The 13,605-nt window shown below is 35.0% G+C and overlaps 1 pseudogene; it reads left to right on the plus strand.

The window, feature by feature from the left end:
* Positions 1–283: 283 nt before the first annotated feature.
* LOC141551018 (nucleolar protein 14-like) lies at positions 284–6,584 on the plus strand (annotated as a pseudogene).
* Positions 6,585–13,605: the final 7,021 nt, after the last annotated feature.

The following is a 13,605-nucleotide window of genomic DNA, read 5'->3' on the forward strand; positions in this document are numbered from 1 at the left end:
TAATCATCATCTCAAGTTATATCCTTATTAACTATCTTTACATTATATTATTTTAGGCAAATATCCAAAAAATTACAGAAGTAAAAAAAAAAAAAACAACTTAAAAATCTAAATATGTTTGTTTCTTTTGTTGATGTGCTTGACATATAATGACTTTATGAATATTAAAAAATTCATTTTTCCTATATCTTTGCTTGTACATTTGTTCTTAGATTTCCTAAACTAATTAAATAAAAGAAAATTAGTGTATCAACAATAATAAAAGCACTGGCCATTGTAGCACATGCTTGTAATCCCTGCTACCAGTGACGTTGGTAGTTCAATTGAACTGAGGACCTCTAAACCACAGGGGCCTAAGCTATTGGATGTCCATATTAAATCTAGCACTAATGTGGTGAGTCCTGGTGAGTGGGAGCCACCAGGCTCCTTAAAGAGGAAATAACTGCCTAGTTAAGAATTGGAATAAGTCAAAATTCCTATTCTACTTTGATGGAGCCAAAAAAGTGGTCACTTCATTTCCAGACTGAGTAGAGAGACCCTATCTCAATAGCAACAATAACAGCAGCCATATAGAAGCAAACAGCAGAGGGCAGCTAAGTAGCTCAGTGGGTAAAGCATCAGCCCTGAAGTCAGAGTATCTGAGTTCAAATCTGATTTCAGACATGTATTACTTCCTAGCTGTGTGACCCTGGGCAAGTCACTTAACCCCAATTGCCTCAGGGGAAAAAAACAAATAATACTCTATATAAGGGAATATAAACCTTTTCTTCAGAGTTATTTAACTGGATCAATACTTTGTCTTAAGCAACACTTTTGTAATTGTAATCATACAGGTATACATCCTGAGTAGCACATGGTATGATACATAATTTAAATATGGGACATCTATTTCTATGACAGTCATGAATGCTCCAATCCTAAAGTACCCACTTATGGCTACAATTATCCTCATACACCACTATAACAGGCCACTATGAAACAGTTTCTTTGCCCAGATATGGAAACTGTTTTAATACTAGCCTTATAAAATCACAATATACGAAAAGTACTGTGCCAGATCCTTAGAATATTTATTAAAAGTTCTATATCCTCATATTAGCCATCTATGAGGAAAACAAATAACTCTCCCAAATATTAACTGATTCAATTTCTTTAACATTAGTCATAAAAATCACATGGGAAATACAGAAATCCAAAAAGAAGTAAACATAACCTGTCCTAACTAATGCATTGTCAGTAGAGTTGTGAAACTGATCCAACCATTCTGGAGAGCAATTTGGAACTATGTCCAAAGGGCTATAAAACTGTGCATAATCTTTGATCCAGAAATGTCACTACTGGGTCTCTATTCCAAAAAGATCATAAAAGAGGAGAAAAGACCCACATGTGCAAAAATGTTTATAGCAGCCCTTTTTGTAGTGAAAAGGGAATTAGAAACTGAGTGGATGCCCATCCATTGGGGAATGGCTAAATAAGTTATGAAATATGAATATAATGGAATATTATTATTTTATAAGAAATTATAAGCAAGATAATTTCAGAAAGGCCTGTAAAGACTTACCTTAACTGATGCTAAGTGAAACAAGCAGAAGCAAGAGAACATTGTATACAATTATAAGATTATGTAATTATCAACCTTGATGGATCGTCTCAACTCTTCTCAACAATGTGGCAATAGATTTAAGATGTAAAATGCCCACATCTAATCCACATCTAAAGAGAGAACTATGGAGACTGAATATGTATCAAAGCATAGTATTTTCACCATTTTTTATTTGGTTAGTTTTTCCTTCCTAATTTTTTCCTCTTTTGGTCTGATTTTTCTTGCACAACATGACAGATATGGAAATATGTCTAAAAGAATTGCATATATTTAACTTATATCAGATTACTTGTTGTCTTGGGGATGGGAGAGAAAAGGGAAGAAGGAAGAAAAATTTGTAACACAAAAATGAATGTTGAAAACTATCTTTACCATGTATTTGGAAAAATAAAATGCCATTGAAAAAAAATTTTAAATCATAATAAACCTGTCCTAAATCATAAAAGTCATCTATGGGATAGCATAGAGAAAAAATGGTCTATAGTGTCCATTTCTAAACGAGGCAAACAAAAATTGTAAAGCTGATTTCATCTCTCTGTGTATCCATAATGTCAAGGTGTCTCTCAGTATGCATTATTAGTGTGCTGCCTTTGATCATTCTTCACTTAATGTATTAAGTTTAGCAATGGCTTTGCCAATAGCTATCTGGAGGGGAGTAGGCTTTTTCTTAAGAGATCAGGTTTTCAGAGCAGAGCAAAGAGAAATTTGGAGCCAGACCCAGTCTTATGTTTATCTCCTTTTTGCTCTTTTTTTTCTCTTTCTTTTTTGCTCTCTTTTTGCTCTTTTAAATGCTTCTTTAAATATTTGTTATCATAAATCTATTATTCCTTATTGTCATCACTAGCAACAATCTAAGCCAAATAAGGCTAATAGTCTTCTTTAATTTTCAAAGAAAATGAAAAGTTCTCTATTTGAGAAGCATTAAGAATACAGTACTGTTCCAATATAGACAGAACATTATTACAGATACCTGGTATCAATTTTTCTCTCTGTGCACAGTCTCAGGCCTTCTCCTGTCTTTTTCTCAGCACTTCAATGCTTGAAATCACCTACTAAGATGATCCCAAGATACCTACTACTGTTTTGATAAATAAGAGAAAAGAACATTCCTCATCTTTGCATAATTCATCTCTTTGTTCAGTTAAAACCTTCATGAAATTGCCATGTCATCATATCTCTCCAATTGATCATTCCATTTGTATTTTTGCATCAGTTCATTTTTATTCATGACTAAGTATTCTGTGCTTAGAATTAGTGATGATAGCATATAAACAGGCAGCATGAAGTGTTGATTTCTAGATGATCCTTCCTTGGCTTCTGTATATCATATCCTTCCATTTTTCCTCCTCCCTCTCTCCTACTTCTTTACAAGCTATTTTTCCCCATACCAACTTCTTAAAGTAGGTATTCCTCAGGATTCTTTCCTTATCCCTCTTCTCTTCTGTCTAAATTTTCTCCTTTATCAATCACATTAACCCTTATAACTTCAATTATCAGTTTTATATAGCTGCCTCCAAAATCTCTGTCTCTAGCCCTAACCAGAGTCCCAGACCCACATTGCCAACTGTCTACAGCGCATCTCCATATACATTTTCCACATATATTTCCAATCAATATGTCCAAAACTCAATCTTTCCTCTACCAAAAATTCACTTACTTTTTCTTCATTATGGCAGCAACATTCACCAAATCTCATGTTTGAAATTTTGATATCATACTTTACTCTTCTTTCTTCTTCATTTCACTTAGCCAATTAACTAAAAATTACTATTGATTCTACTTTTTACAGAAGCTCTTCTAAGAAGCCACTTGGAGTAAGAGGAAGAATACCAAAAGAGAATTAAAATCATGGCTGAAGATTTTGAGCGGCAGACACAATGTTGGTATGAAGGGCTTTGGAGTTCACAAATGAATACAGAATAGGAGGAGCAATTCTGTGTATGGAAATAGGGGAAGAGGAGTGAATTGAAACTTGTCATTCCAGAGAATGAACTCTGGAGACTGAATGCAGATCAACTTTTTTCTTTCTTTCTTTAAAAGTATGACTATATGGGTCAAAGGATACGAACAGACAATTCTCAGATGATGAAATTGAAACTATTTCCACTCATATGAAAAAGTGTTCCAAATCACTATTGATCAGAGAAATGCAAATTAAGACAACTCTGAGATACCACTAAGATTTGCAAAGATGACAGGAACAAATAATGATGAATGTTGGAGGGGATGTGGGAAAACTGGGACACTGATACATTGTTGGTGGAGTTGTGAAAGAATCCAACCATTCTGGAGAGCAATTTGGAACTATGCCCAAAAAGTTATCAAACTGTGCATACCCTTTGATCCAGCAATGCTGCTATTGGGCTTATATCCCAAAGAAATACTAAAGAGTGGAAAGAGACCTGTATGTGCCAAAATGTTTGTGGCAGCTCTTTTTGTAGTGGCCAGAAACTGGAAGTTGAATGGATGTCCATCAATTGGAGAATGGTTGGGTAAATTATGGTATATGAAGGTTATGGAATATTATTGCTCTGTAAGAAATGACCAGCAGGAGGAATACAGAGAGGCTTGGAGAGACTTACATCAACTGATGCTGAGTGAAATGAATAGAACCAGAAGATCACTATACACTTCAACAACAATACTGTATGAGGATGTATTCTGATGGAAGTGGAAATCTTCAACATAAAGAAGATCCAACTCACTTCCAGTTGATCAATGATGGACAGAAACAGCTACACCCAGAGAAGGAACACTGGGAATTGAATGTAAATTGTTAGCACTAATATCTGTCTGCCCAGGTTACTCATACCTTCGGAATCCAATACTTAACGTGCAACAAGAAAATGGTATTTACACACATATATTGTATCTAGGTTATATTGTAACACATGTAAAATGTATGAGATTGCCTGTCATCTAGGGGAGGGAGTAGAGGGAGGGAGGGGAAAATTTGGAAAAATGAATACAAGGGATAATGTTATTAAAAAAATTACTCATGCATATATACTGTCAAAAAATTTATAATTATAAAATTAATTAAAAAAAAGAAACCTAAAAAATTAAAAAATAAAAGTATGACTATATGAAAATATGTTTTAAATTATTGTATATGTATAACATATGTCAAATTGCTTTGCTATCCTGGGGAGGAAGGAAGGAAAGGAGGAAAGGAAAAAATGTCTGGAAATCAAAATCTTACAAAAATAAGAGTTGAAAATTGTCTTTATATGTAATTGGGAGGAAAATAGTTTTAAGTGGGAGAAAAAAAATGAGCTAGTGTGTGAGTCCTAGCCTGCTCAAGTAATGTGTACACCAATATGGTCAGCAGTATTGCATCTGTATCAACACTTATCTGAACCAGGCATCTGAGGCCTTCATGATTTGTCTGGAGAAGAAATAGATAGCATAGTTTTAGTGTCTAGATTCAGCTTGCTAGTTATGTAATGAAGAAAAACACTTTGCAGTCTTTAAAGTTCAAAAAAATGCAAGTTCTTAAGTTTAATGACTAAATGCTCTACATTTCCAGATAAACTGATGAAATCTGAATATAATTTGAAATATAATTTCCTCACTTTCTTCATTTTTCTTGCTCTTTAAAAATTATGGCTAATGTGGAAATATACTTTGGATGATTTAATATGTATAATTGATAGCATATTATTTGTCTTTTTAAAAGGGTGAGGGAGTTAGTGGAGAGGGAGGGAGAGGACATGAAAATCAAAATTTTGAAAGAATGTTTAAAATATATAAACAATAAATTTGAAAAATATCCCAAAGCACATGTCAGCAGATGATTTAAATGATAACTTTGTTTTAAAGATGATTCATATTTACTTTCTTATAAAAATGGGAAGATCAAGTAATAAATAACCCTAATGAGGAGGAATAAAGCTAAGAAAGCAGTGAAGACAATGAAAGGGAAGGGGATAAAGAGCCAGATACCAAGAATTCAGAAGGTAATGTCCCAGATAGTCACTGTGATCTAGAATGAAGAAAGTGAGAAAGAAGACATGGGAATCAAAAGAAAAAAATAAGTCCAGGTACCTGAAAAAATCCAAGTGATACAAACCAAAAAGCAAGGATAAAAGCTTCTAGCTCTCAATTCCCATATACATTTGCTGCTCTTAATTCCTTTGAGGAACTTAAGTCTTTTCTTTTAGGAAAATCAATAAAACAGCAACTTATAGTATTCAAGAGAATTAAGAAATGTAATCATAGAAGTCTTGCTGTGAGAAACAAAACAAAATTAAGCAACAAACAAAATTTAAAAAACAACTAAAAAAAACCCTCTTTGGCTTCCTTTTGGAGGACATTCGGTCTATTGACAAGTTAGTCATACAGGTATACAACTTTTACCAGATGTTTTCTGACTTGCAAGCAGTTCTGTTAAATTTAAACACCTCAGAGACACTATGCGTGAGGTGAAAGAAATGATTGAAATCAAAGACCATGCATAATTTCTGGGATTAGATTTACTCATTTATTTGAAAATTAATGGAAAGTCACTTCCAACTTTTGACAACCAGTAGTAACTCCTGCACTGTTGTACATGAGTCAAATAAATACTAAGTATCCTGCCATATAAACTCCAAGACATTTTTGTGCACTTCTTTTCCTAGAATATCTACCTTTGTCCCAAAGATTTCTACCTGATCTTGCTAATTTCCTTGATGGGATACTTCACTTTACAAATCCCAACAAAGGTTATACTCTAGTGCATCCTTTCAAAACACTACAAAAGAATTCAGAAGTGCTCCTGATTTCTGAGAAGGAAAATATGAAAACTTGGTCAAAGAAAAATCTCCCCCTTAGTAAAATAAATGGATTAACAGAAAGCAGTAAAACAGAAGCAAATAAAATCAGATTGTCATGCACATCTGTATATTTAAGTCTCATGTTTAGCTATGGACTACCACCTCTTTGTGAAATAACTGAAACCTATCAAAGTTTTCTTTCCAGGGGACATTCCAGAGTGTAGATTCTGAACAAAATAACTTTTCAGTAGCCTGACTACCCAAGAAAGTGAACAGAAGGCCTTGAAAAGGAAAAAGAAAATGTTAAGTTCTTTTATGAGTAGAAAATAATTTATTTTATATTTGTACTATTCATTTAATATTTTGTAATATATTTTATATTTGTGATTTCTGAATTCCCAGGGAATTATGCATCAAGATTCCATGGATAGAGCTACACATCTCTACCCATTGTATTCTAATATACACGTTGGGATACTATTGGTGGTCACCATAGAGAGATGAGTAATCTTGAGAAGGACCTCAAAGTCATACTGCAAAACAATGATTCCCTATGTTCAACACTCAGTCTTGAAGGTATAAGAGTTTGAATTGAGGTGGGCTGAATCTAAGACTATGTGAGAGTTGTTTATGAAAGTAAAATCATCATATCAAAAAAAAATAAAATAAGGGAGGATTCTGGGAAGATGGCAGTCAGTTGATAAATTTCAAGCTCTCCCAATTTCCCTCACAAATAGAACAAATTTGTGCCTCAGGGTGAATATAGACTGGTGAAAAACCAAGAAGATTTGGGACAAAACAAGGACCCTCCCCGTACAACCCGAGAAGATCTGAAGAAAGACTCACAGCTGGGATTAACCTGTCTGAAGTGCAATTACCTCTGGGCTAGGTTGGCCAAAACATCAACCGGGGAATACTACAGAGAGCTGGGTGTGAATAGATCCTCAGCAGGAACTGCAAAAATTTTCATATCTGTGACTGTCAAATCTGGTCTGAGCTCAGAAAGAGGAAGTGAACCTTGGCTGACTGGGAACACTAGATCCAGCTGTGCTACAGAGAAGGAACCAGCACATCCATGAGTGCAGAAGCAGTGGGGCAGGGACGCTGTTGGCTATGGGTTCTTGCAGAGGGAGGAATCTTGGTTTGGGTTTCCTGATCAGAGGGGAGAGCTGAAAGGAAGCTTGAGGCACTATTCTCCCATCCCACAATTAAAAGTGCTTACACTAATATCTCTTATTTTAAAAAATGAACAGGCAAAGAAGAAAGTACATCACCACTGAAACATATAATCCGAACAGGGAAGATGGGAGTTCATCTTCAGAGGAGGATATTTTAGTTGAAAAAAAAAAAAAAAAAAAAAAGCTTCTACCCCAAAAAGTAATGTAAAATGGCTCCCTGCCCAAAGAGAATTTATAGAACTCAAAAAAGAATTTGAAAATCAAATGAATGACATTGAGGCAAAACTAAAAATAAATAAATAAATAAAAGCCATCCAAGAAAAACAAGATTGGGGGGGTGGAGTTAACTAACTAGAAAAGGAGGTACACAGTCGCAAAAATGAAAATAATTCTTTGAATATTAGAATTGGGCAAGGGGAAATCAGTGAAGCTATGCGAGACCAAGAAATGACAAATCAGATCATAAAGAATGAAAAAATAGAATAAAATGTGAAACATCTTATAAGAAAAATGATAGATCTAGAGAACAGATCAAGAAGAGAAAATATAAGAATAATTGAGCTGCCTGAAAATTGTGACCAAAAAGAGAACCTTGACAAAATAATGCAGAAAATAATCCAAGAAAATTGTCTTTAATGATAGAACATGATGGAAAAGTAGAAATAGGAAAAAAAACACTGATCACCACCTCAGAGAAATCCTTTATGAAAAACATCCAGGAATATTATTTCCAAATTTCAAAACCTCTAGAACAGAGAAAATTTTGCAAGAAACAAGAAAAAAAATTCAAAATATGCTGCAGTTATAATTAAAATTGTACAAGACTTATCAGCAGCCACAATAAAAGATTGCAGATCCTGGAATCATATCTACCAATAATCAAAAGAACTAGGCTTACAGCAAAAAAAATAGCACATCCAGGAAAATTATCTATATTTTTGAATGAGAAAAAAATGGATGTTCAACAAACTTGTAGATTTTCAGGACTTTTTTTTCAATTAAACCTGAACTTAACAGAAAATTTAATATATAAAAGCCCATATCAAAGATCAGTTTTAAGGAACTCAACATGGACAAACTATTTAAACAGGGACAAATTGTTTATGTTATTTTTACACGGAAAGTGTATACTATATGTTTAAGATTCACATCAACAATAGGATAGCTCAAAAAAAAGATTGTCAGAGTTAACGTAAAAATAGTAATCACTTTATACAGATGAGAGGCAGAGGAAGAATAGACACAATGGCATTAGAGGAAGGAGGAGGGTTCATAGTTCTGAAAACCTAGTGATATCAGGAATGGGTGCAATAAGAAACACCATATACATATATATATATATATATATATACCATGAAGGGTACAGCATCCTCCAAAATCTATAAAGAAATAAGGGGGGAGGGATGGGCGGATGGGGAAGGAAAGGGTAAGGGAAGAAAACAAGGGAAGGATTCTTTTCTTTAGGAGGAGGTTAAGTAATAGCAAGGCAAGTTATGGTACAGAATTTAATTAAAGAGTTATCAGGAAAAACATATATGTATGTAGGTGGTGTGTGTGTGTGTGTGTGTGCATGTGTGAATATATATATGTATGTATATATTTACATATATACATAAATATTTCTTTTCTTAACTGTATCTTGCTTGGAAGTGGTGGGGGGAATGAAATGGGAAAAAAAGAATAAAGTAAATAAGGTGTGCAACAGAGAACCAAAGAACAATTTACAGAAAGTAAAGAAATGATTCAATCATGAATATAATTTTTTTCTACTAACATATATACTTTCTTGAACTAGTTATTTGTTGTTATATATTTTGAATCCTTCCTGATGTTCTGCTGGATACATGGCAATATTCTTTTTTTGTTTTACTTTATTTTGTTTTGTATTCCTTTTCTGTTTTTCTTTTTTCCTAACTGCTTTTTCAAATAAAAAAAAATACATTTCAAAAAAAAAAAGTAGCTTTCAAACAATAAAGTGCTATAAAAATGGTGCTGCTGCTGCTGCTACTACTACTGCTATTATTATCTAACCACATTCTGGCAGCATACTGTCCCTTCACACAATGTCCAACATTCATTTTGGAAGGTATAAGAGTTTGGATTGAGGTGGGCTGAACATAGTACTGCATAAAAGTTGTTTTTAATAGGAAAATACTGATATAAAAATTATTTTCAAACTGTAGTGTTAATAAAAATTATTCTATTAAGTACTACTACTATTAGCTAGTATCTAACCACATTCTGGTAGAGTGCTGTCTCTTTGCACAAAAACAACTAGAACTTGAATTTTCCATTGAAGGGATTAATTGACTAGAATCTTATATATCAAATATGACATGTCCTGTTAGTAAGTCAACATGACCTCTTTCCTGGACAGATTTACCAAAGATGTTCAGAAATATGTCTGTGTCAACACTAAGGATTCCCTATGGGCTTCCAGTACCAATGCATTTCAACTGTCTGTCAGAACATACTGAAAGCAATGATGAGGCAGCCCTGTAAAGAAATAGTGAAATTTTCATCCTGCATAGACTGTGTTATCACAACTTCTGCTGAAAATGTCTTAGTCAACCACAGGAGGACCCACTGTCTGCTGTGAGCATCATATCACTCTAATTTTCCAACATTGTGAAATGGGACAAAATTCAGGTGAATTCTCAAGCCTTCCCCAGGAAGTAGTGATGCAATATTAAATGGGCAGCTTTGTGTCCCGTGATTTCTTGCTTTACAAAATAAAGTGTCCCAGAAGTCTTCTTGGTTCCCTTTTTGCTCTCAATCAATGATCCTATGAATCGGCAGTTGATTTTTCTGGGGCTGAGAAGAATCATGTGGGAAAAAAAGACAAAACTTTTATTTTAAGGGCCTTCACAATAATCCCCATGATATCAAATGAAGGATGAAAACAAAAGCTAGTTACGTCCATAAATTATGAAAAGAACCTAAGGGGGCATTCATTGGATAAAGTGGGAAGGCACAGTTAAGAACCCATAATTCTGTACTGGTAAGGGCAGATTTATTCTAATGAGATTAATTGCAGAGTAGCAAGCACTAATTAGGAGTGACTGGGTTTCCAGAGTTAGGAGTTAAGGATAGGAGAAAATGAATGATAATATAGATTTAGAACTGAAAGGAACCTGAGGGCTCATCATCTCTCTTTTCTCCCATGCTCCCTAAATCACTCCCCCAAAATCATTTCTAACTATCACTTCCTTTTCTTCAGTCTTTGAAAGATGGCTTTTTAAGAATTCAAGGAAGCATTCATGGACCATTTGTTAATTCAATAAAAATAAGTTTACCTGGAATGGAAAAAGAAAGAAAGAAAGAAAGAAAGAAAGAAAGAAAGAAAGAAAGAAAGAAAGAAAGAAAGAAAGAAAGAAAGAAAGAAAGAAAGAAAGAAAGAAAGAAAGAAAGAAAGAAAGAAAGAAAGAAAGAAAGAAAGAAAGAAAGAAAGAAAGAAAGAAAGAAAGAAAGAAAGAAAGAAAGAAAGAAAGAAAGAAAGAAAGAAAGAAAGAAAGAAAGAAAGAAAGAAAGAAAGAAAGAAAGAAAGAAAGATGGCTTTTTTTTCTCCAAGGTCAACTTCTCTCGATGAACAAGACTTGGTTCCAACCCTTCCCACTATCTTCAGCAGATTCCCTTTTTCCTCAAATCTAGCCTCTTCTCATCTACTGGTTTCTTTCCTGCTGCCTACAAGCATATCTAAGTCTTCATTTGCTTAAACAGGAAATCTAATGCACTTTTCTCTATCCTCAATCTTTTTCACTTCTTTGTAGCCTTTGACATTATTGGCCACCTTCTCTTCCTAGATACTTTCTTCTCTCTTGAATTTTTGTGACATTAAGCTCTCTTGGTTCTTCTCCAACTTATCTGATTAGCCCTTATCAGTCTTCTTGACTGGATCTTCATCCATTCCACAGCCACTAACTATAAGTATATCCTAGGACTCAGTCCTGGATTCTGCTCTTTTCTCTCTAGACTCTCACTTGGTGACCCCATAAGCTCCCATGGCTTCAATTATCTCTGCAGAACACTTCCTAATCTATATATTCCATTTTAGTCTCTCCCCTGAATTCTAGTCCAAAATTACCTACCAGTTAGACATTTAGTACTAAATGTCCCATAAGCATCTCAAAGTCAACATATTTAAAGGGAACTCATTAGCTTTCCTCCAAAAACTATTTCTCTTTTTTCAACTTTCCTCATATTTTTCAGAGTACCAGTTCAGCAATTGCTCAACAAGAAGTTACTAAGTCTTTACTAGTGCCAGGCACCATACTAAGCACTAGCAATACAAAGGAGAAAAAATCTCAGACTCATCATCCCCATAGTCTCCCAGTTTCACAGCAACCTTCATCTCCTTGCTCCCACTCCCCCCATGGATCTTACTTACCTCCACTGCCTCTCAGAATCTCCATGCCCTTTACTCTATTTATGCAGCAGCCACTCTAGTTCAGCCCCACATTTCCTCTCATAGGAATATGGCTAGAATCTCCTCAGTCTCCCTATCCCATGTTTTCCTCCCTCTATCCTGTCTACCAGTGGTGTCCAACTCCAAAAGAAAAGGGGGCCACTAAACCATACATGAGGATTCCTGCAAGTTGCATATTGACTTAGAAAAATAATTGTTAAAATAATCTATGTTCTATCACATTTTATTAATTTTATTAAATGTTTCCCAATTATATTTTAATTTTAATGTGGTTTGAGCTACATGGGGGAGTATAGCCTGTCTGCTCCATACATACACAAAAAAATAATTTATCTAAAGCTCAAGTTGAGCCATGCCCATTGGGGTGATGGCATAATATTTCATTCATTTCCAAACTCTTTGCGACCCAATTTGGCAAAGATAATGGAGTGGTTTACTATTTCTTTCTCCTGTTCATTTTACAGATGAGGAAACTGAGGCAAATAGGGTTAAGTGACTTGCCCAGGATCACTAACTAATAAATGTCTGAGGCAGAAACTTGAACTCATGAGAACACAGTTTCCTAACTCCAAGCCCAGGGCTCTAACCATTACATCACCTAATCATGCCCAGAGTCTCAATTTCTGCAAGATGAAATATAAAACTCATTTAGAGCACTTAAAGCTCTTTGCAAGCTCATGTTTCCTTGCAGTCCAGCCTTCTGACACATTCCCCTCCATGTACTTTGTGGTTCAGCTATAAGGGCCTGCCTATTGTTCCTTACACATTACACTCCATCTCCCATCTATGTGCTTTTGCCTCGTACCTGGAGTGCCTTCTCTCATCATCTCTCCATCTTGAAAGCTGTAGTTTTCTTTACAACTCTTCATGAATAACACCTTCCCCATGAGGACCTTCTCGATTCCCCTCCCTCAAGTTGGAATTGTTCTGTTTCTTAGTAAGCTTCTTGTATATGTTGCTTTCTTAGTAAAAATCCAAGCTTCTTGAAAACCCACAGCACAGTCCCTAACACATATTGGATGGTTCCAAAACTCCGGATGCTTGATCTCATTTCACAGAACAGATCCAAGACCCAAAGGATGAAATAAATTGTTGACACTCACACAAATGTATGCAGAATCTCGGAGATGACAAGGAGCTCATACAGACCACCCCATATCTGAACTGGAATCCCCTCCACAGCATGCTCAAAAGGTAAGCCAGACTAGAATTTGAATCCAAATCCAGCACTTTTTGCACTGACCACGTTGCCACCTTCCCACCCTATTCCCCACTCCCTGACCCTACTCCTTGCCAGAAGCTGTTTTCTTTCTAGGAGTTCAACTAAATTTAGCAAGGATTTATTGAAACCCAAATTTAATTCTCTGGATTTTAAATATTTATGAATTGGACAGACAATAACTTGCCCCAAATGTTGTAAAACAGCTGTGGTCCTGAGGCCACTAATGGGATTTGAGCTAATCATGATAGTTTATAAATCACAAGAAATCTGAAAGGTAGCTGCCAAAAATAGTGTAATCTCCTGTTTTATAGATAAGGAAATGGAAGTTTAGAAGTTTAATTAATCAGATCACAATCACTAACAAATGCCAGAGCCAGAATGTGAGTCCAAGGACCCTGGATTCATAAGTATTTCTCCTT

Source organism: Sminthopsis crassicaudata, chromosome 1 (genome assembly GCF_048593235.1).
Source record: "Sminthopsis crassicaudata isolate SCR6 chromosome 1, ASM4859323v1, whole genome shotgun sequence".
NCBI lineage: Eukaryota > Metazoa > Chordata > Mammalia > Dasyuromorphia > Dasyuridae > Sminthopsis > Sminthopsis crassicaudata.